The sequence below is a fragment of the Canis lupus genome, chromosome 8, assembly GCF_048164855.1.
Source record: "Canis lupus baileyi chromosome 8, mCanLup2.hap1, whole genome shotgun sequence".
In the NCBI taxonomy this organism is placed as follows: domain Eukaryota; kingdom Metazoa; phylum Chordata; class Mammalia; order Carnivora; family Canidae; genus Canis; species Canis lupus.
Window position 1 is genome coordinate 2,993,755 of NC_132845.1, and position 21,207 is coordinate 3,014,961.

The following is a 21,207-nucleotide window of genomic DNA, read 5'->3' on the forward strand; positions in this document are numbered from 1 at the left end:
TTGAAGATATGGAGATTGTTATCATCAGAGGTGTGAAAGAGACAAGGACAAATACCCCGTCACTTCCTATTTCTCTTTTTGCAAACTCTTCTGCTGCTAATTTTATAGTTGCAACTACTCAACGCTGCCATTAGAACACAAGAGCATTTCTAGACAGAATGTAAGTCAATGGACATGGCTGTGTTCCAATAAAATTTTATTTCTAAACGTGGAAATTTTAAGTTTATATAATTTTCAAGTGTCATGGTATTTTTGATATTTAAAAATAACTGAAAAATAAAAATCCATTTTTAGCTCAAGGGCCTCCTACAACAGGAGGGGGCTCCCTGTTGATTCATTTACGTGCTGTGTGTGTGCTACGACCGCAGAGTTGAATTCTCCTAGCAGAGTTGAGTACTTGTAAGAAAGACAATAAGGCCTGATTTGGCCTTCAAAAAAAGTTTGCCAATCCCTCGTTTAGAAAGTAACGTAATTCCAACAAAAAGCAATATGTGTTCAAATAACATGCCGTACGAAGGACAACATGAGACAGAATTTCTCCCAAAGGGCAACAAACAGCCTAACCTAATATGCAGGAACATTTCAAATAATATGTTTTGAGCAATTACCCTGCGAGGGCACTATTCTAGGCACTGGCGATACTGCAGCCCGGGCTGATCAATGGGAATGATTCCTGCCCTCATGGAATTTACATTTTTGGATTAGAACCACACGATAAAGCATAAATATGGGTATACACGATGCGTAAATATAAGTGCAGTCAAAACGACTTCCACAAACACTTCCGGCTTCTGAATCAAATTGGAAAGGACAGAGGATACCAACCACCCTCTTGCAGGGTTATTCAAAGCTGGATGCTCCCGGCCTGCCCGTTTAAACTCTAGTTGGGGTTAATGACATGAGGAAAAGCTTAAACTTTGTCTTCTCAGAAACTGCAATAAATCAAGGAGAAAATATAAGCTCAAGGTGAAGACAGCCTCAATGTACTTTTTAAACCAGCTTAGGCTATCAAAACTGTCTTTAAGCAAAGATTATAGATAACGGGACAATATAATTAGAGAAATTTGGAATTCTCTATGGAGCTCTAGAGATAAAAATCTCTAAATATTGTTGCACTTGAAGTTAGCTGAGGATTTATAGCTTTAGAGGAGGAGGTTGATGGGCTATAAAAAACTGAATTAGAAATGATGACTGGACATAGCGGAAGTGATCTGACACACTGACTCCTGAATGTTCTGACTCCAGCAAAGTTCTCAAAGTAAGAAACTTCGATCTAAACCGCAGACACCTGGGAGGACTTGGATTTATGACAGTGGGGGAATAAAACCTGGGAAATGTATATGGCTTTAAATAAAAATAGAAAGCCCCAATACGCTTATTCTGATGTTTCAGCAAGCAGTTGGCTTCCTGATGGGAACCTGCCTGAGAGAAGTGCGATGGTCGGGTCCAAAGTCACAGTCACGGTTGTGTGACCTCCTGGGCATTCCCAAGGGCATTGAGGAGATGCTCTGGCCAAGGTGAAACCTCTGTCACTGAATTTCCTAGCTTTCTGCTCTAAGAATTGAGAAGGAAAAGAAAGGAAAAAAGGGGAAAGAGCCTATGTCGCATTTTTATTTTAAATTTGCCATGATATTTTTGCATTACTCATTAGAATATTCTTTCATAAGGGATTGTCAAAAGGGCATTAAAACAGACGCTCATATTGTTTGCGAAATAATCAAGACAAAGAATCTAAGACTTGAATCATATCACCGTAAAGTTAGAAGGATAGAGGAATGTCATGCGGTCTTTAGAGCATCTGCGACCACGTTAGAAGATATTTTCCCTCTTGCTAGAAGCCAAGTTGCCTCATTTGAGATGAACTCATTGGAAATCATTTCACGGAAAACCGTGAGGAAGAGGAAATAGGAGGCATTTCAAATCAGTTGTGTACCAAATAGATTTCTGTTTAGTTTATTCTGAGACCACTGTCTCAGAAAACAAAGCTGGGGTGGTTTTGTGTTGTTTCAGAAGGGGAGGAAAAAGCTAGATTTTCTTAAATGTCATCAAATGGTAAATTGTTTCATAAAATCAGGAGGCAAACCTTTACAACGTGCTTATTATTTTGAGAAGGTAAGATGGATTATTTTTGACAAGATTGACTTTTAAGAATTGTACGCAATATTTTTGGAAGGGGAAAAAAATTCCAAACTGGCATGTTTTCCATGGATTACGTCTCTGTGACCAATTTAAGTGACTATAATTTTACTTGGCACGTTTACATCTTAATTACAGACGACAGTATTAGGCTGTTGCATGTTCATAAGAGTCTGGTTACTCACCTCCCTTTTTTCTGTCTTTCTCTTTAAACTTTTAATTGCAACAGAGTAGAACGGGGCATAAATTGCAACCGTCCAGCTTGATGACTTTTCAGAGGAAATAAATCCACGCGACTGGCATTCTGATCCAGAAGCACCCCCCGAAGCCACTGTGGCCCTTCCAGTAAATATCCCAATTCTTAAGAGTAAGCACTTTGTTGACTGCTAATTGCGGAAATTATTATTTTGACCTTCAATAAATGGAATCACACAGAATATACTTCGTGATGTTTGGCTTATTTGCGTTCAGTGTCATGTTTGTGCAAGTCCTTCATGGCCTGTTACGCCCTGCAGCTCACCCGGTTGCCCAATACTTCACGGTGTGGCTGTGCCACGGCTCGCGCGGCCGTGCTGCGGAGGACACTGCGGGTGTTTCTGGCTGTGGGCCCCCAGGAGCACGTCTGGGGCGCGTGTGACTCCAGGCACACCCCCCTTCCTGTAGGCATCCTCCCTGCGAGTGGAACCGCGGGGTCCCGCGGTAGGAAAGTCCTCTGCTTACACTGAGAATGTCTAACACTTGGCCCAGGGCTTATGTCTATTTACACCCCCACCCAAAGGTAGGGGTGATCCTAGCCAGACATTTCTGTCTCTTCCATTTTAGCCATTCTGATGGGTCTCCAGAACTTCCAGATTACAGTTTTAATTTTCACTCGTTTAACGACTAATGACATTCAATGTCTTTTCACACTTTTATTGATGATATGATGTACTCTCTTGTGAAGTATTTATTCATGTTTTTTTAAACTTGTGTCCTGTTATATGTTCCGCCCTAATCTTATATTTTTTATTTATCCATGAGAGACACATGGGGAGAAGCAGAGACACACGCAGAGGGAGAAGAAGGAGCCCGACGTGGGACTTGATCCCAAGACCCCAGGTTCACACCCTGGGCCGAAGGCGGACGCTCAAGCGCTGAGCCCCCCAGGCATCCCTGCCTAATCTTATTTTTATAGGAATGTTTTATGTATTCGAAATACAATTTGGATACACACCCAAGTTACAGACATCTTCTCCAAAACTGTGCTTTCCCTTTTTATGTTTTATGATGTCTTGTGTCATATTATTCAATGAAGACATTGTCACTTTTTAATATTATCTCCATTATTATTTTTCTTTGACTCACCCATCATAGTAAAACACATTGTGTGCCTGTGTCTTATGAGGCCCCAAATAGGAAGATCTATTTAATCAGCATCCTTGCATATCAGCCCATGTTCTAAAATTGCATTTAGGAATTTCGCCCCAAAGGCACAATGTACAAAATCAGGCTATATAACATGTGCTATACCTTTTGAATCATCAAACTAATCTGCTCCCGGTGTTTCAGTTTATAATTACTGAAATTCGTATATTTAAAATATATTAAAAAAAATAAAAAATACAGCCTTTTGAAATTTTAAATAGGAACGAATGCACACAAGTCTTGAAGATCATGGAAAGTAGAAATAATGATATCTTACTGGCTTTATGAGTCTGTGTGTGTCATACCCGGTATTCCTATGCCACCGACTTCTTCCTTCACCATATGTGACTCCTTGGAGCTTGCTGTGTTTTGTTACTCTCCTAACTAGTGCCCCTGCAGTGTCTGTTCTACTTCTGCCCTTTCTTGCTACCAGAGACACCTTCACACTGACATCAATCACTTCCTGGGTCAAGATATTCCAATGCCTTTGGGTAAATTCAAGCCCTTGGAGCAGGAGATGAGGCCATGATAGAAGACGGTTGCTGCCCCCCCCCCAACCCCCACCGCCCATCACCTGGCTTTACCTGTAGCTCCTTGAACAACAGGGGAGTACAGCCCTGCTGACCTCTGACTCCTCCTTTAAACCTCTGTTCATAGTTTACTACCTTTGAAAAGCCTTCCTGACCTTCCTAAACACAGTTAATTCCACCATCTGGGCTGCCCAAATGTTCAAACATAACATACTTCTCTCCCCGTTAGTAATTTTTTTTTCTGAGACTGTGAAGCTTCAGCCAGAGACCAACATCCTACTCGTGTTTGAGAGCCCAATGCCTAGAACAGACCCCAAAAATGTCTTGTATGAATTCATTGAGTAAATTAATGAACTATGCTTTTCTCTAAGTTCTTTTCTTCCCTTTCAAAAATACTTTAAAAATATCAATAAAATTTGATCATAAAAATTATGCCTCTTGTCATAAGGAATAATTAAAAAAAAAAAGAATAAAGGCTTATGTTTGCTTTGGGGCTGAGGAGGAAACATCAATAAACTTGCATGTTTGACACGTTCACAGTCCTAAATGACAAGCCCACGGTCAAGAACAGAATGACCCAAGAGAAGGACAGTAAAAACTTTTTTCCTTTTGTCTGCCTGGCCAAGAAAAGCCCTGTTTACCGGTCATTGAAAGGTTATTTAGAAATTTCAGTAGTTGGTGTCTTTGGTCAGTGTTGAAAGAGAAGGATAGAAGGGAGGCTTAACAGAGCTTAGAAGAAAGAGAGGGTTTGCAGTACCTGCTGAGGGGGAAAAAAAAGCCATTATTCCTTGTGACCTGTCAGATAAGAGGAGTCCTTGGTAAGAACAGGCTGAGAGAGATTAGAGAAGGTGATGTAACATTCCAGAAGCAGAAAACTCTGAAAGCAGGTGGTAGGGCAAGGTCTCCCAGTAGATGCAGGGCAGGGTTACAACAAACACAGTCTGACGGAATCACAAAGACGGTAAAGGTGATCCCCAACTTAGATGCAATTGATACGATTGGTTCCAACTGGATGGTAGTAAACATTGTAAGTTACATCATGAAAAGCTTTCTGGAATCTTTGATTACGGTGACAACTGTACAATACGAGGGCATAGGATAAAAATCTCATTACTTTTCTTTTTTTTCCCCCCTTTCAAGAGGCTTATGATATGGTTTGATGCTATGTCTTTGTCAAATTTATTTGAGTTGTCAAAGAGTAACTAACGTAGGCTGTCACAGCGATAGTCTGAAAGCTTAATGCTCTCACAGCTCATCCGCGTGCTATTCACACGGAAGTGTCATGCCATAATCCACGTTATCCAAGAGATGTAGATGTTAGATGCTTCACACGCTCACTGGCTCCCCTCCGCTCTGCAAACCCTCCCCTGATCACAGCACAATTCATATTCTCTATTGCAATATCAAGGCTGGGAGAGGGAGGACAGTTAATGCAAAATTTCCACCATCCATATGGAGATTTTATTGTTAGAAATTCCTACCATCATGTCTGACACCATTCACATTGACTAAACCTATATTCGGTGGTATCTACATTTAAAGTTTTATCGATTTTGAACAATCACTTTTATGGGAAAAATAAAACTGCATTCAAGACTGTTATTTGGATTAATGGGATCAGCCTACTGATATTCAAATCCGAGCCTCAAAGTCACCTCTGAATTTTTTAACTTGGAAGACGGGCCTTGCTGGTAGCATTAATTTTAAGTTAGGTTCTGTGATGAACCCTCATGTGATGACAGACAAAGAGAACTATAATTCAGTTTTAGGAATTAAATTCAAGAGATAATTTTAAGTCCAACTTCCTAAACTAGTGCTAGCATCATCTGAGTAGCAACTTCAAGTTTATAACCCAATTCCATGTACATTTATATCATTTAATTCTCACAACAAGTTTTTAGGCAAGCTTTAATATTTCCCCCATTTTATAGGCGGTAGAACTGAGGCTCAGAGAGGCTCACCAGTGTGCTCAGGACTCTATGGTCATTCAGTGAACTGAGGACTCAGGCTCTGTCTCAGAACTCTAAATCCCGAACCTCGTTACAGAACACCATTATCTCCATCTGGACTGTCTCTCATATTTCTTTCTTTATTTTTTTAAGATTTTTATTTAATTATTCATGAGAGACACAGAAAGAGAGAGAGAGACAGACAGACAGAGGGAGAAGCAGGCTCCATGCAGGGAGCCCGACGTGGGACTCGATCCCGGGCCTCCAGGATCACACCCTGGGCTGAAGGCAGGTGCTTAACCGCTGAGCCACCCAGGCTGCCCTGTCTCTCATATTTCTTAGTATTCCTATTGATTAACCCAAGTCTGGAATAGAATCTAAAAAAAAAAAAAAATCATTTTTACATTTGCTATTTTCAAAAATTTTAGGAACTTATTGAAATTTTAATACAGGATTTTTTTTTTAGCAGCAAGATACCTTTCGGTTAACAATTTAGTGAAAAGCAAAATCTGTGGCATAGCATGGTAGGATGCTACATATCAATTAAATTGTAAATACTGCATATAATGAAAAAATGAGGCATTTTTCGAGAATTATTAATATATCCTATACAAAGTGAATTTAGTGTCAATAGTGGTTATTTTTGGGTGTTTCAAATATGGGTGACTTTCTTTTATGTTTCTGCATTTCCTAGATAATCTTTAATGACTGTGATAGTCATGATGTCCCTGAAAAACACATGTTTTTTTTTTAATCTTTTTCAAGATTTTGTTTATTTATTCATGAGAGACAGAGAGAGAGGCAGAGACACGGGTAGAGGGAGAAGCAGGCTCCCTGGGGGGACCTGGATGTGGGACTTGATCCCGACACTCCAGGATCACGCCCTGAGCCCAAGGCAGACGTGCAACCACCGAACCACCCAGGCTCCCCGAAAAACACATGTTTTAAGAGAAAGTGTGTGGCCACCTCATGGTCTTCAATGTTTTTAGATCTTTGATCTGATCTAACTACTAGTGTAATCAGGGAAAAGTCCAATTGTTATCACCACTTCTCCAGACCAGAAATTACCATTCACTTCCTAACCAATTATACCAGCTGGGCCCTGAAAAGATGCCCCTCCTAACCCGAGAGTGTAAAGACAGCTTCCTCCGGTGGGTCAGATCTGCCCCTTCATGATGGGAGCTTTAACAGCAGAAGTTTTAAACCTGTTCTAGAACCAATCTAACCAAAGTCTGAGTTTCTTTTCTTTAGTCAATTATACAGCGAAAAAATGATCCCAGGAAAGAGCCAGTAGAATCCAAAGGCACCCAGTAAGAGCTACAGGTTTCACAGGAAGTGGTACCACTGCTCATTCTAGAACCTAGAATCTTGATCCTGAGGCTAATACGACGCCCATGTCCATGTCCTCGAAAAGACTGTGTGAAAACTATGTTACTGGTTTATGAAAGTGACTATTTAGAATTCCCTTGAAAAAGGATTTTTAAAATCTGACCATGTCCATTAAAAATACTCAACAACCTTATTCTATATTCTAGTACATAATCCTGAAAAAAAAGGTGTCACAAATGGGATTTTATTTTTGACAATGTAATCTTCACCAGACTGTGACTTCCTTTAGGGCAGGGTCCGTTTCTCACCATCCATTTACACCCATACCCTATTCCCCAACATCAGGAAGCACGCAAAATTATCAGCTGAATTGGACGAATGGATTCCACTCAAACATCATGAAGCAGTCTCCTAGGTTACACTGCAAACAGTTGTGATTTTACTATGAGGGGAATAGTGGTTTCTGACACCCGATAAAGTGTGCAACTTTATAAACCATCTCGTACACACACGCACACATATACTCATACTTAAAATTAGCATGAACCTCCTTTTCTTTTCTTTCCTTCTTTTAAGTATCTATTTGGATGGCTAATTCTCATACCGCACCATCCTCCTACTCTACCATCACATGTTCCTAGTGTAGAGATGGAAGGATTATTCTCAGCGATATCACTACACGTAACATGCCACAAAATGCATTATTATTATTATTATTAATCATTAATTATTCTAGAAGAAGCCTTCTTGTTAAAGCAGCAATCTACATTGCTACTCAAAGCAATTTCTGGCTTTTATAACTAACGTGCTGAAGTATCTCATTTAATGTTCCAGATCTAGCATTGGCTTCCAAAGGGACGAGATAACAGGATTGTTTGTAGACAGCGGTCAGAGTAGGAGAAAAAACTTTGTGAAGACACAATTTGTGGGGGGAAACCATGAAGCTGAGTAGCCATCAGACCCATGCCCCTGTCCCGAAGCCAAATAGGGTCCACACTGTCTCATCAGTCATGATTTTGACTGCCCCCACCCCCATGGCTTTTTCTTGGCCATCAGATCACGATAACACTCCCTACCACCTCTCACATTATAAAGTTCCAGAAAGATGAAAGTAGTCATTAATGAGGAAAACTTGGAGCCTTATTCACTTAAAAAAAAAAAAAACTAAGAAAAGTGCATAAAAACTAATTGCAAGGGAGATACAACGCACAATAGTGCCAGCTCCAACAGTGTCACTTGTACTAACAACCTTTATAAAAATACCTACAGCAGATTTATTTCAGTAGCATAAACACTGGGAGAGTCCTTTGACTTCCAAGAAGATGAAATAATACGTGGGTCATGAATACGTAAGTTTTATTTCTATAACGGAAAGTATTTCACCACTTCAAGATGTATTTATGAGGCAAATTACCGGAATAGTACGGAATTAAATTTGGTTTTATACGGCATCTTTCATACCCCAAGTATCTCAATAGCTTTCCGAAGGTACAGAAGCGTGGTGGCAGTTGGAAACTGAAGCAGCTCTCATGCACTTAGGGGCAGATGATACGGGCTGGGATTGAGGGTCGTGCTATGGATTCGGGGGACAGGCTATTTGCCCACTCATGCTTTACGAGCTCTGGGTCATCTTTGTGCTCCCCGCGCCCCGAGGCCCTCCCTACTCCTGCAGAGGCGTCTGCGGCTTGCGGGGACCAGGCCGCAACCCTGGGTAAGCCTTGGCTGTGGCATGTGCCATCCCCACGGCGGGCCCTGTGCCGGGGGACGCATCCACTTGGGTCGCCCTAAGGGCCCGCTGGCGCCCGCGGACACGCAGGCGGGTGTGCCGCCTCGGGCCAGGACAACAGACGCTAGGCCACGTGGGATGCCAGGAGTCCAAGAAAAAACGGGAAAACCGGAGGTGGATCGGTCTGTCACCTGGTGGGATCACAAGTCGCAGAAGCTGGAGGGAGACCTTGCAATGATCCGGGCAGCTCTCAGGGCGATGCGGGGAAAAGGAGTTCAAGGGAGCGCTGTTGGCCTTCGTGGTGTGTCGCGGCAGGAGCGCCTGTGGCTGCCGAGTACTGCTCCGTCCGAGGGGCACCCGGGACGCAGAGCCCGTGAGGATCGGGAGGGCCGGGGAGGACCCAGGAGGACCCGGGAGGATCGAGGAGGACCGGTGAGGATCGATGAGGACCTATGAGGATCAGTGAGGACGGGTGAGGGCTGGTGAGGGCCGCTGAGGGCAGGTGGGGGCAGGTGAGGGCCGGTGAGAACCAGTGAGGGCAGGTGAAGGCAGGTCAGGATTGGTGAGGGCAGGTGAGGGCAAGTGAGGGCAGGTGAGGATTGGTGAGGGCAGGTGAGGGCAGGTGAGGATTGGTGAGGGCAGGTGAGGGCCAGTGAGGGCAGGTGAGGACCGGTGAGGGCAGGTGAGGGCAGGTGAGGGCCGGTGAGGGCAGGTGAGGGCCGGTGAGGGCAGCTGAGGGCTGGTGAGGGCCGGTGAGGGCCGGTGAGGGCAGGTGAGGGCCGGTGAGGGCCAGTGAGGATTGGTGAGGGCAGGTGAGGGCTGGTGAGGGCTGGTGGGGGCAGGTGAGGGCCGGTGAGGGCCGGTGAGGGCAGGTGAGGGCAGGTGAGGGCAAGTGAGGGCAGGTGAGGGCAGGTGAGGATTGGTGAGGGCAGGTGAGGGCTGGTGAGGGCCGGTGAGGGCCGGTGAGGGCAGGTGAGGGCCAGTGAGGGCAGGTGAGGGCAGGTGAGGGCAGGTGAGTACCGGAGAGGGCAGGTGAGGGCAGGTGAGTACCGGTGAGGGCAGGTGAGGGCAGGTGAGGGCCGGTGAGGGCAGGTGAGGACCGATGAGGGCAGGTGAGGGCCGGTGAGGGCAGCTGAGGGCTGGTGAGGGCCAGTGAGGGCAGGTGAGGGCCGGTGAGGGCCAGTGAGGATTGGTGAGGGCAGGTGAGGACTGGTGAGGGCCGGTGAGGATTAGTGAGGGCAGGTGAGGGCCGGTGAGGACGGCGTGGAACCCGGGTGCCTGCGAGCGGGCAGGGACCGCACTGCTGGAGAAAGCCCCACTCAGCGGTCGGAGGTCAGAAATCTGAACTGTACACACAGGCAGTAACCTCTGACCTCGCCTTCTCTCCCGCCTTCACCGTGAGCTCGCTTTCCCGTGTTTGAACTTAAATCTCAGTCCACGGCCTTGGTTTCTCCCTTTCTCAAGAACGTCCACAGCCAATTTATTTTCCACCTCCTTCCGCAGCGACTCTCTGTCCGGAGCGCATAAACGACAAATCAGAGTTTTCACTGACTTTCAGCATTTTTTGTGCATTTTTGCATTTAAGGAATTCTAACTAGAACGAATTTCCAGCTCTCCTTTTCCTGAGAGATTATGCGGTTCTGTTGTCATTAATTCTGGATCCGACCCCTTTTCTACGTGATGAGACCCAGGTCCAGGTCTTGGCCCTGCCACCCACCAGGTAAGCTCGGACAAATCACTCCTTTCTCTTGCCTTGTTTACAGGATGAAGACACTTCTTCTTTTGCTGTTGTTTAAGATTATAACTATTTTATTGTAGCACAATTTTTACTAGTAAACTCAGGAGAAAATTATCTTAATTCCATCAATAAGGGGCTGATTAAAGATTTAAAAAATTACAGATATTCTATGGGAATACTATGTAAGTGTGAATATATTATACCAAATATGGAATAAGCTCCCAAATAGATTTTATTTGAAAAAAGAAGGTGAAAGATTATACAGGCATCACATACATTTTATACATGTACAAAATGAAGACACTTGTCACATTGGCTCAGCCTATGTCACTGAGTGAAGCCGGGGGTCAAATGTGATAAATGCAAAGAGGCTTTCTAAATGACTGGAGTGGCCACTGGATGTCTTCTCTTGCTCAGCATCCTTCCTGAGGACACCTCCCTTTCCCTTTCATAACTTGGAGTCTGAGTGAGGTTGGCTCTAGTCCCCTTCAGCCCTACCCTGAGGACAGTCATGCTATCATCAAAGCTTGGCCGATGGGATCCCACATCAATTGCTTTAAGGAAAGGCAGAGATGCAAGTGAGGCAATAAGACGGTCTGCCAGGGTCTTAAATATTGAATAATAGTTGGCAGCGCCTTACTGAACCCAACAATGGCATTCTGAAGAAGCCATCCATTGTCCTCTACGACGTCGATTCTAAGAATTGACTTCTACCCTTTTGCAAAGACAAGGTTTTCAATATTTCCTACAATTCCGGAGAAAGTCCGTATTCAACTCAAAGTTATCAGTGGTGCTGAGGCTGAGGAACCTTGCTCTGGAGGTTCGTATAGTGCTTGGTATTTAATATAATCATTCAGTCATTACAACTCTCTCAATAAGTATTAGTGGGATGACTAAATGGCTGAATAAATGAACGTAGGTGCTCAGATGGAAGGATGATATGATCGGAGAGCTTTTTCGAGGCACCTGGGTGGCTCAGTTGGTGAAACAACTGCCTTTAGCTCAGGTCATGTTCCCAGGGTCCTGGAATGGAGCCCCGCTGGTGCCCCCCCTCCCCTATCTCCCTCAAATAAATGAAATCTTAAAAATAGCCTTTTCAAGTTCATCCAGGTAGCTCTCAGCAAAGGTGGGACTTGAGTTAAGATCTTTTCACTATCCAGTTGGTGCTTTTGTCTGCAGTCTTTTACCTCTTCATGTCACCAAATTAAAGTTCTTAATTTATAATTTATCCCTGTTGAATCATAAATATATTTTTTAATCTCCTTTTCACCTTCTGTGACTCATAAACCCAAAGACGTGAAACTTCAGGTTACGGTATATGTACGATTTACCACTAGATGCAGTATTGGGTGTTGCTGCCAGTTGGTTTGGAATTTTAAAAATATGGAGAAAGATTCCTTAATTATAACAGGCATTTTTTCTTCAACCAAAGCATGTAACTCTGTAATTAGTGTTTAATAAATAGGAGTAAGAAAGGTAATCATGGAAAAGCAACACAACCAAAATTCAACACGAGTCAAACGAGACAACTTTTAAGATTTCTCAAAGGCTTGATGCTAGAGTTATGTATTTGCTCCCGTACAACAGAGAGACATGGTTTAAGCCACTCTAGGCAAAGAGGGACTCTAAAAAATCTGACCCACGAAAGAAAAGGGAACCACTGCTGGGTTTCAGGAAGGGTAGCAGGGTGGAGGATTCGACTGTTCACAGCCCAGGTGGAGAGCACCGCGTCGTGAGGCATGAGGCCTGTGTAGGCTGGGAGGGGCCCGGCCAGTTTGGAAGCTGTTAAACGTGCTTTCATCATTTTTTATTCCCCACAATGGCTGGTTCATGGCAAAGCTTCCTTCCATATTTGTGGGATCATTCCTAGGCTGCGAATACGCAAAACCATGGAAAGTTGAGAGGCAGAGGCAATTCTGAAAATCCTGTAGATATTTTTTAGAAGACACACGAAGAGGGACACAGCGCCTCAGTGGACCTGTCATGACCATTTTACCGTGTACTTTGGAATCCATAAGTCTCATTTCTTTCTTTTTCCCTAAATTTCTCCCTTTCTTATACCAACTTCTCCCCCCCACCCCATGTCCTTCCCCCCCCCCTCTGGCTGGTTCTTGAGATGCTTTATTTTTTGGCACGCCGGCAATTTGGAATGAAGTTCCAACTGGGTGAATGAAGTGCAAGAGATGACCAACTTTTCCCAGTTTGCCCAGAACTTTACTGGTGTTAGCACTACGGTCACCAGCCCGTGGAAACTCCTCAGATGTGGGCAAACCAGGATGGCTGGTCAAGGGATGTCCCTCCCTCGATGGGAGTCTGTCGGAAGCACCGGGACCTTCCTCTGAGTGTCTTCCCATCTGTTTCCTCAGCTACCAGGGCCCGGGACTCTTCCTTCCGAGGCCTTCCATTTACCCTCTTCCCTCCTTCCATTCTCCTGCTCTAGGTCCTCCGCCCTTCTCCCCACTGCCTGGATGCCAGGACTGTATTGTAATGTGCCACCGGGTCGCATAGCTCCTCTGCTGAAGGGCTTTCAGTCATACTTCGCTGCATCAGAGATAGAGCTAGAATCCAGAGGACAGGATCAGCCTCCTACTTCCATTTCCAGTATTTTCTCTCGGTTCTTTCTGACGTGAACTCTGGCACACAAACAGATCTACTTACGATCCAAATCCAAACAGATCTACTTACGATCCAAATCCACTTTTTATTTTTTTCGGTCATTTATCACACATTTATAGTCCCTGCATGGTTTAGGGATCGTGCTAGGTCCCAGGGAAAGAGGAAACGCGACAGACGGGTCCCTATCCTTACGTAAACTGCCGTCGATGAAGTTTTCCTCATTGCAGATTCAGCGGAGACACTAACATTTTACGCGTGCATGCTTGCACCCGACTTCACCTACCTTGTAAGAAAGGTAACTGAGGCTCAGAGAAACTACACCACGTATCACACAGATACGTGGTTCACCCCACGTGTGTTTGACCAGAAAGTTTCCGTCTTATTCCTTTATAGCGTACTGCTGCTCTGATGAGTTCATTCATTCATTCCTAGATCCTGTGAGACCCTTGGCTGGGCTGGATACAAATCCGATGGACCCACCAAGGTGCAGTTCACAGTCTGATGAACTCGACTCCATCACACAAGGTGCGGGCTCCATCAGTTCTTCCCCTGCTGTCACTGCAGTCTCTAGACTCTATGCACTCTGATTATCTGCACCCCTCCTTTGTCCCTAGATTAAACATTGTCTTCCTTTCATCTGTTGTATGTTTGTGCCTTGCAGACTCAGAGATTTTAGGCTCTTTGATGACTGAGATTGAGTTGTGTATTTTACAACAGCTTCTGTAATGCCCACCATACTGGGACTTCACACAGACCAAGTTCGTATTAAATACTTGATCGCCCAATTGCCTTGTTATGTTCTGCATACTTTCATCTGGATTGTCTCCTTGCTGCTCAATTTGGACATGGCTTTGGCCGTACCAGTAAGCTAAAAGTATTTTGAAAGTTGGCATGGTAACTTTATCAAATTTTTTATTTTATTTTATTTTATTTTATTTTATTTTATTTTATTTTATTTTATTATTTTATTTTATTTTATTTTATATTTTATTTTATTATTTTATTTTATTTTATTTTATTATTATTTTTTTTTATTTTATTTATTGAGAGACACAGCGAGGAGAGAGAGAGGCAGAGACACAGGCAGAGGGAGAAGCAGGCTCCATGCAGGAAGCCCCAGGTCTCCAGGATCACAACCTGGGCCGAAGGTGGTGCTAAACCGCTGAGCCACCCGGGCTGCCCCAACTTTATCAACTTTTGTGAGCCCAGCTCCTATCATGGGATTTGGTGCACGTGACAAAACACATACTCCTTAAATGGATGAATCACTGACTTAGGGGCTCTGACTTCCTCAGGGTAAGGAGGGATGCGTTTGGTAGATCCTTTTCCAAATGCTAGCCAAATAACCCCTACTCCGCAGGGATACATTCCAGAGCCCCAGCAGGATGCCTGAAGCCATAGATGTATTTTTTCTTTTACATACCTACGATAAAGTTTGACTTCTACATTAGGCACAGTACGAGATGAGGACAATAACCAATCATAAAATAGGACACTGATAGCAATGCACTGTAATAAAAATATGTGAACGTGGTCTCTCTCTCTCTCTCTCAAAATATGCTATTGCACTGTACTCACCCTTCTCCTTGTGATGATGGGAGTTGATAAAAACTCCTACATGATGAGATGAAGTGAGGTGGATGCTGTAGGCATTGTGACGTGGTGTTAGGCCACCCCTGACCGACAGTTTGTAAAAAGGAGGGTCATGTGCTTCGGGACTGTGGTTGATGGTGGGTAACTGAAACCGTGTGAAGCAAAACTGCGGGGAGAGAGGGTTACTGTACATCTTCATTGGGGACTTACTCTGGATTCTGAACGTGGCCATTTGTTTCCTAAATGAGTTTGACTTTGTCTTTAACGGCTCTCATGCCTTAGTATCCCCCAGTTTCTATCGGCCCCACACGTCTCTGACAGTTATCTCTCCTCTGCCGCCCTGATCATGTCATCTCATTCCTCAAAACCCTCCCCTGACACACAAAACAAGACCAAATTACAGAGTGTAAGTGTCAACTTCTTTATTGGTGCTGGCTAATTCTTTTTTTTTTTTTTTTTTTTTTGGTCTCATTTATCTCTTTTCATTGCTTTAAACATCTTTTTTTTTTTTTTTTAAATAAAAATTAAACTCCCCCCCTTCCATCTTCTAGTCCATATTTTGAAACACACTTTTCCCAACTCGGGGATGACTTTTCTCCCCATCGTAGCCATTCTTAACTTTAAAAAAAGTTTAAAAGATCAGCTCTGAGATTTTCCCCTTCCATCATGTCTTCTCTGACTCTCCTCAAAGAAAAAAGAAAAAAAAAAAAACAAAACAAAACACACAAACCACAAAGTCTCCCTATAGATAGTAAGCACATCTTCCAAAGGGTTCATTCACTTGGGATGAGAGTGATCTCATTTTACAGGTCTTATTAGGTAACTTTCCCACTCAATACTCTTCAAAGACTTTCTGCTGCCCATTACATTAGGCTGGCATTTAAAGCCTCAGATGATCTAGTCCTAATTTACTCTATACTGCACCCACCATACCACGTCCTGGCAAATTTTTCTTTGTCCCCAGCTAAGCTTTCTTCCCTCTGTTCTTTTGCTCTTAATACATCCTTCTGCCTAGAATGCTTCCCTTTGCCCCATGTCTGCATGTCCAAATCCTCCCAATAAGGGCCAACTCTTCCATGGGGCTTCCCCGAATGAGTTCTAGCCCAGATCCTTCCTGGAGCGCTCATGCTGGTTTCTTTGCATAACGTGTCACATTCTGCACTGTATATGAATTACCTACCAGGTGTCTTTCCTTATCTGCTCCCATGCCTGGAATATCCTTACTCTTCTCCACTTCGGTGATTTCTTCATTTTTTAGATATCAGCTCAATCCTCACCCTCAGACTCCTTCTAAAAGTAGCCTGACCAGGGCTACTATTTTTATTTGTATAATCATTGTCATCCACAATACGGTGTACTTGTTCATGGCACTTGTCACAGTCGTAATTTACTTTCAGTTGTATAATTACTTCATTACTGTCTGCCTCTCTTTTTATTTTTATTTTTTATTTTTTTTAAATTTTTATTTATTTATGATAGTCACACAGAGAGAGAGAGAGAGAGGCAGAGACACAGGCAGAGGGAGAAGCAGGCTCCATGCACCGGGAGCCCGACGTGGGACTCGATTCCGGGTCTCCAGGATCGCGCCCTGGGCCAAAGGCAGGCGCCAAACTGCTGCGCCACCCAGGGATCCCTGCCTCTCGTTTTAGAACTATTAGGGTTGTAAGAGCAAGTCACCAGCAAGTCTTTTGCTCCATCAGTGGACACGTTCCTAACTAGGCACAGTATTTGGATCGTAGCGGGTACTTAATTGATGTTAGTTGAATAAATGAATGAATGACACACATCCTCTATTTCAGGTTGGGGATGAAGTTTCCTAGAAGAGATCACATATTAAAATGATTTGTCAACTGATCGAGGCCAGCAGGATTTCTGAGCCGGACACTATTTGTTGAAGAGGCCAAGCACAGGTATTGGAGTTGCAAGGCTTTAGTTCTTCCAGATACTCTTTGTGGGTCTATGGGCAAAAGGGCCTGGGCTACGGTGAGGCAAGCAAGGCACCCAAGCCTAGGGTAGAAAATTTAAGTAGGGTTTTACTCACGGCTCAGAGAGTGTCTACTAGTCTGAATTTTGCATCCTAAGTACCTTGCTTTCTTCACCCCAGCCTCCAAGCCTTGAAGGCAATTTCCTTAACCTCTGTGAGCTCTGGTTCTCACAATTATAAAGTGAGGGTAAAAAAACTGCATCCACGGTTTAAGGTTGTTTTAGATGTTATATGAGACAGTATGATAAGATTCCTGGTGTATAGAACAACTCAACAGGTTAATTGGCTTTATTACCCATGGTCACTCGGCCTCGAGTAGAATCTTGAGGTCATAAACCCAGAGTAGGTTTGGATGGCATCACAAAGCAGGGATAACACTTTGAAGTTATCTGGAGAAAGAAATCAGAAAGCCCTCCAGACAGCTGGAAGAAATATATACACAGCAGGTATAAAGGAAGAGTAGAAAACTGCCAGACACAAGTTCATTTTCTTACTTCACAATTTGCCCAGGCCTGGAAACTTTCATACAATCAATAAAAACAAGTATTGGGGTTTTTGGTTTTTGCTTAATTCTAGTTGTATAATTTTTAAAAAACTTGTTCTACATCATCGCCAAATAAATTTTTTTGAGTCTGACTCGTATCTGAACATGAAGCAAACCTATCTTGTCTTTCTCATGGATGGTGAACTTTCCACTCAGGGCTTGTTTTCTTTATGAAAAAAAAAAAAAAAAAAACCACCCAAAAACCTGCTGCTTTGTTTCCAATGAATGGGTGTTCATCCAATATTACCTATTTAAAATATCATGTGAGAAACTCCTTAGTGTATAAAAAACATAATTGTCTATTGCTGTTCTCCAAAAAGGACAGCTGTTCCAAGTCTTTGGCTAAATTAACAAAAATATCATAAAAAATGTTTGCCAATCTATCATGTCACAAAGCTTTTTTTCCCCTCCCAAATCATACATTATCCTAATGCATACTTTTTAAAATAAGACAGATCACTTCTAAATGATTGTCTTTAAGATTTGCATAATTAGCTAAACTAAATTAACATCCTGAACTTGGTCATGATTGCCAAATTTGAAGGTCTTACTTCCATTTTTGTTGAAGAAGCTTGAATTAATTTATTCTCTTATAAAGCTTGAATGCATAATCAGTTTCTAATTTGAATAAGCAAACTGGCCCAGAAAATTTTGCAAATTACTCTAATAAGTTCTCTTGGTATTTCCCACAGAAGGCTGAACAAATGTTGATAGAGGGACACACTGTTTGCTTATGTCTAATCTTCCCATCTGAGTTATATAAATGTCACAAATGAATCTCGGACACATGTCCAATGTCAAATATCCATAAGATGGCCCTAGGAAGAGACAATCTACATATAGGACTGATTAGAGAAGACTAATTTTTAGCTTGCAAGAAACTGTTGGGATGCAGGGGATGAATAGAGCATAAAAGTCTGAGGGAAGCTTTTGAAAAAAAGGCACGTATTCAGAAACACTTTAAGTGAAGACGCTGTTGAGGAAAATAGAACCAATGCCATTTTCTTTCTGGAGGCCATGTGCTAGCCATGGTTATAAAGGCTTTGCGTGATTTTTCCTATTTCATCTTCATAGGGTCCCTTAGCCGCTGAGGAAATGGGATTCGAACCCTCGTCTGTCTGTCTTCATTTCTGGGTTCACGATTTTAACCGCTGAGTCAGTCATACATGGGTTTGGCTACATTAACCTATTAGCCTGCCTACTATCCTTTTACAACTAGGTGTTATAGACTAGTTAGCATTACTGGAGCAGCAGACAATTGCATACAGGTCCTTTACATAAAATCTACTTACGATAGAATCAAGGATGTACCCTACTTTACTGGGGGAGAAATACTCAACAGCATTATCCTGAAACCTGTAATTGTTCCTTAAGTGAGCATGGCCTAAGTTTGTTAGGGAGGCCTTTTATCCTTCTTTCAGGATGGGACAACTCTTTTAAGATCAAGTAAGAATTTAATAGCTGGTATTTGGGAAATTCAACAGACCTTTTTTAGAAGAAGAGCCCTTTCATGATGTGTGCCTGTTAGAGAGCAATGGGGATGCAAAGAGGAAAATCAAGCACTAATAGGTGCTCTCAAGGTAATTCCCTTTTGTAGTGCAAAGCAGGCCTTAGAAAGCGGGGCCTGAGCCCAGCAGGATGGCCCCCTACCTGTCTGGTGACCGTGAGCTGCAGGCCAATCATAGAAGAAGATATTTCAAATGATTTTACCGTGGGAGTGTAGCCGGAGGCTTTTGTATTGAAAACCAGAGATTACACTAGAAGTGCGGTGAGAGGAGACATCCAGCCACGATGAAAACAATAACCCCAATGACTCTTTTATAAGAGAATATGAGGAGGACTTTTGTTTTCATCTTTTGAGAGCAGCTTATTTAAAAACAGTCAATCAATCAACCAACTGATAAACAAGTTTTGGTAGCAAATTTCATTTAGCACCGTGATTTGCAGAAGGAATAATCCATTCACCATAACCAAATTGAGGAGACTTAGAAACGTGTGTGTGCGTGTGTGTGCGTGTGTATGTGGGTATGTGTGTTTGTCACCTCATCAGACACTGTAAGCGTAGAAGGAAATTGGAGGGGAAGCTACGGCAAGAAAATCCGATGAAGGTGGGTTTATGTGTGCTGTAAGGACTCGTGTGGTGCCTTTATTCTTCTATCGGGTCACTCGTTTATTCAACAAATATTCATTGCGTGCCTCTTACGTACTTGACACTCCTCTGGACACTAGAGTGTTTGCAGTGAACAAAAAAAGATAAAAATTCCCGTCCTCATACAAGTTACAGTGCAGGCTGGACGGGGGTGAGAGGGACAGATGAACATCCTACCTCCGTAAATTGCACACATTGTATGCAAACAGGTGACAAAAGTGATGGAACCGGAATCGTACAGTGACAAGGACACTGGGGAATGCTGGGAGAGACGCTTATTACTGTTTCAAACAGGGCAGGTGTTCTGGTCATTAAGGAGATTCAGTACAGTCTTGTTCATCTCCTTCCAGGTACACGATATGACTGCACAACCCGACCTTGCAGAACTTTGGTGGGGTCGTGAACGGAAACCACGTAGGGCCACAGCTGAACAGAGATCTTAAAGAAAAGCTGGTGATTCTCCGAGTGTCCTCTCCCCTCCTGGGGCAATCCCCGACTAGCTGATGGAGGTGACAGAGTCCTGTGGTTAAGGGCACAGGGAGCAGCTCCCTCTGCTGATGCTGATGATCAGGCAATGTGGTCAAGAAACAGACGTGCTGGCCGTTTGTTACGCACTATTACTGCTCATCCTGAGAAGAATAGAGGGTCAGAGTCAATTTTCAGTAGACGCTAAAGCCCAGCTGCCATTGTGTTTTTCTCAGGCACTGGAAGACAATGTGGAACGGTGGCCTCCTTTACAGAGCAGGGTTCAGTGCACTACAGGCCAACTCTGAGCCCCTACCTGTTTTGGATGGTCTGTGACGTAAGAATAATTTTTTACATTTTTAAGTGATTACCAAAAAAAAAAAAAAAAAAGAAAAAGAAAATCAAAGGATAAACCCTACTTTGTGACCCATGAAGATCACAGAGAATTCAAATTTTAGTGCCTATAAATAAAATTTTATTGGTACACAGCCACATGCATTCATAATGTATGGTTTACGGCTGCTTCCCTGCTACAACAACAGAGCTGAGAAGTCGTGTTGGAGTTGAATAGTTGGATTGAGATTGCAAAGCCCAAAATGCAAACAGGGCCCTTTAGAGATAAGTGTTGCTGAACCCTGTTTTATAGGAGTCACCTGGCTCATATCCTTCCTCAGAAATGTACACTCTCTCTTCCTGGGCATGAGACCCCTAGTGTACAAATCTCTGTCAACAGATCTTCTGACGGAAGAACCTGGGGGATGCAGCGAACAAATTCACTGGGAGAGTTTCTTACCTGCACTTCCTACTGTGGTGTATTGACGGTAAATTCGTAGCTCATTAAAAGCAATCCCACATTGGGACAGAACGAGGCAACTACGCATTTTATACAAGGCTCTGTGCTAGACTCTGGCCTTAACCCTCAAGGAATTTGTAGTCTAATTAGAGAGAAAGGCTCCAGAAGGATGCTAAAAATAGATGGCGCTTATGCTAGGCTAATGGTACAGCCAGGGATCCAGGGGAGAGCAGATCACTCAGAAGCGGAGC

The 21,207-nt window shown here is 43.3% G+C and overlaps 1 protein-coding gene across 1 annotated transcript in view; it reads right to left on the minus strand.

Annotated features, from left to right (window-relative positions):
* The window catches only part of NEGR1 (neuronal growth regulator 1), an 812,983-nt gene that overhangs the window by 35,537 nt on the left and 756,239 nt on the right, over positions 1 to 21,207 (minus strand). The gene's annotated exons all lie outside the window — the stretch shown is intronic.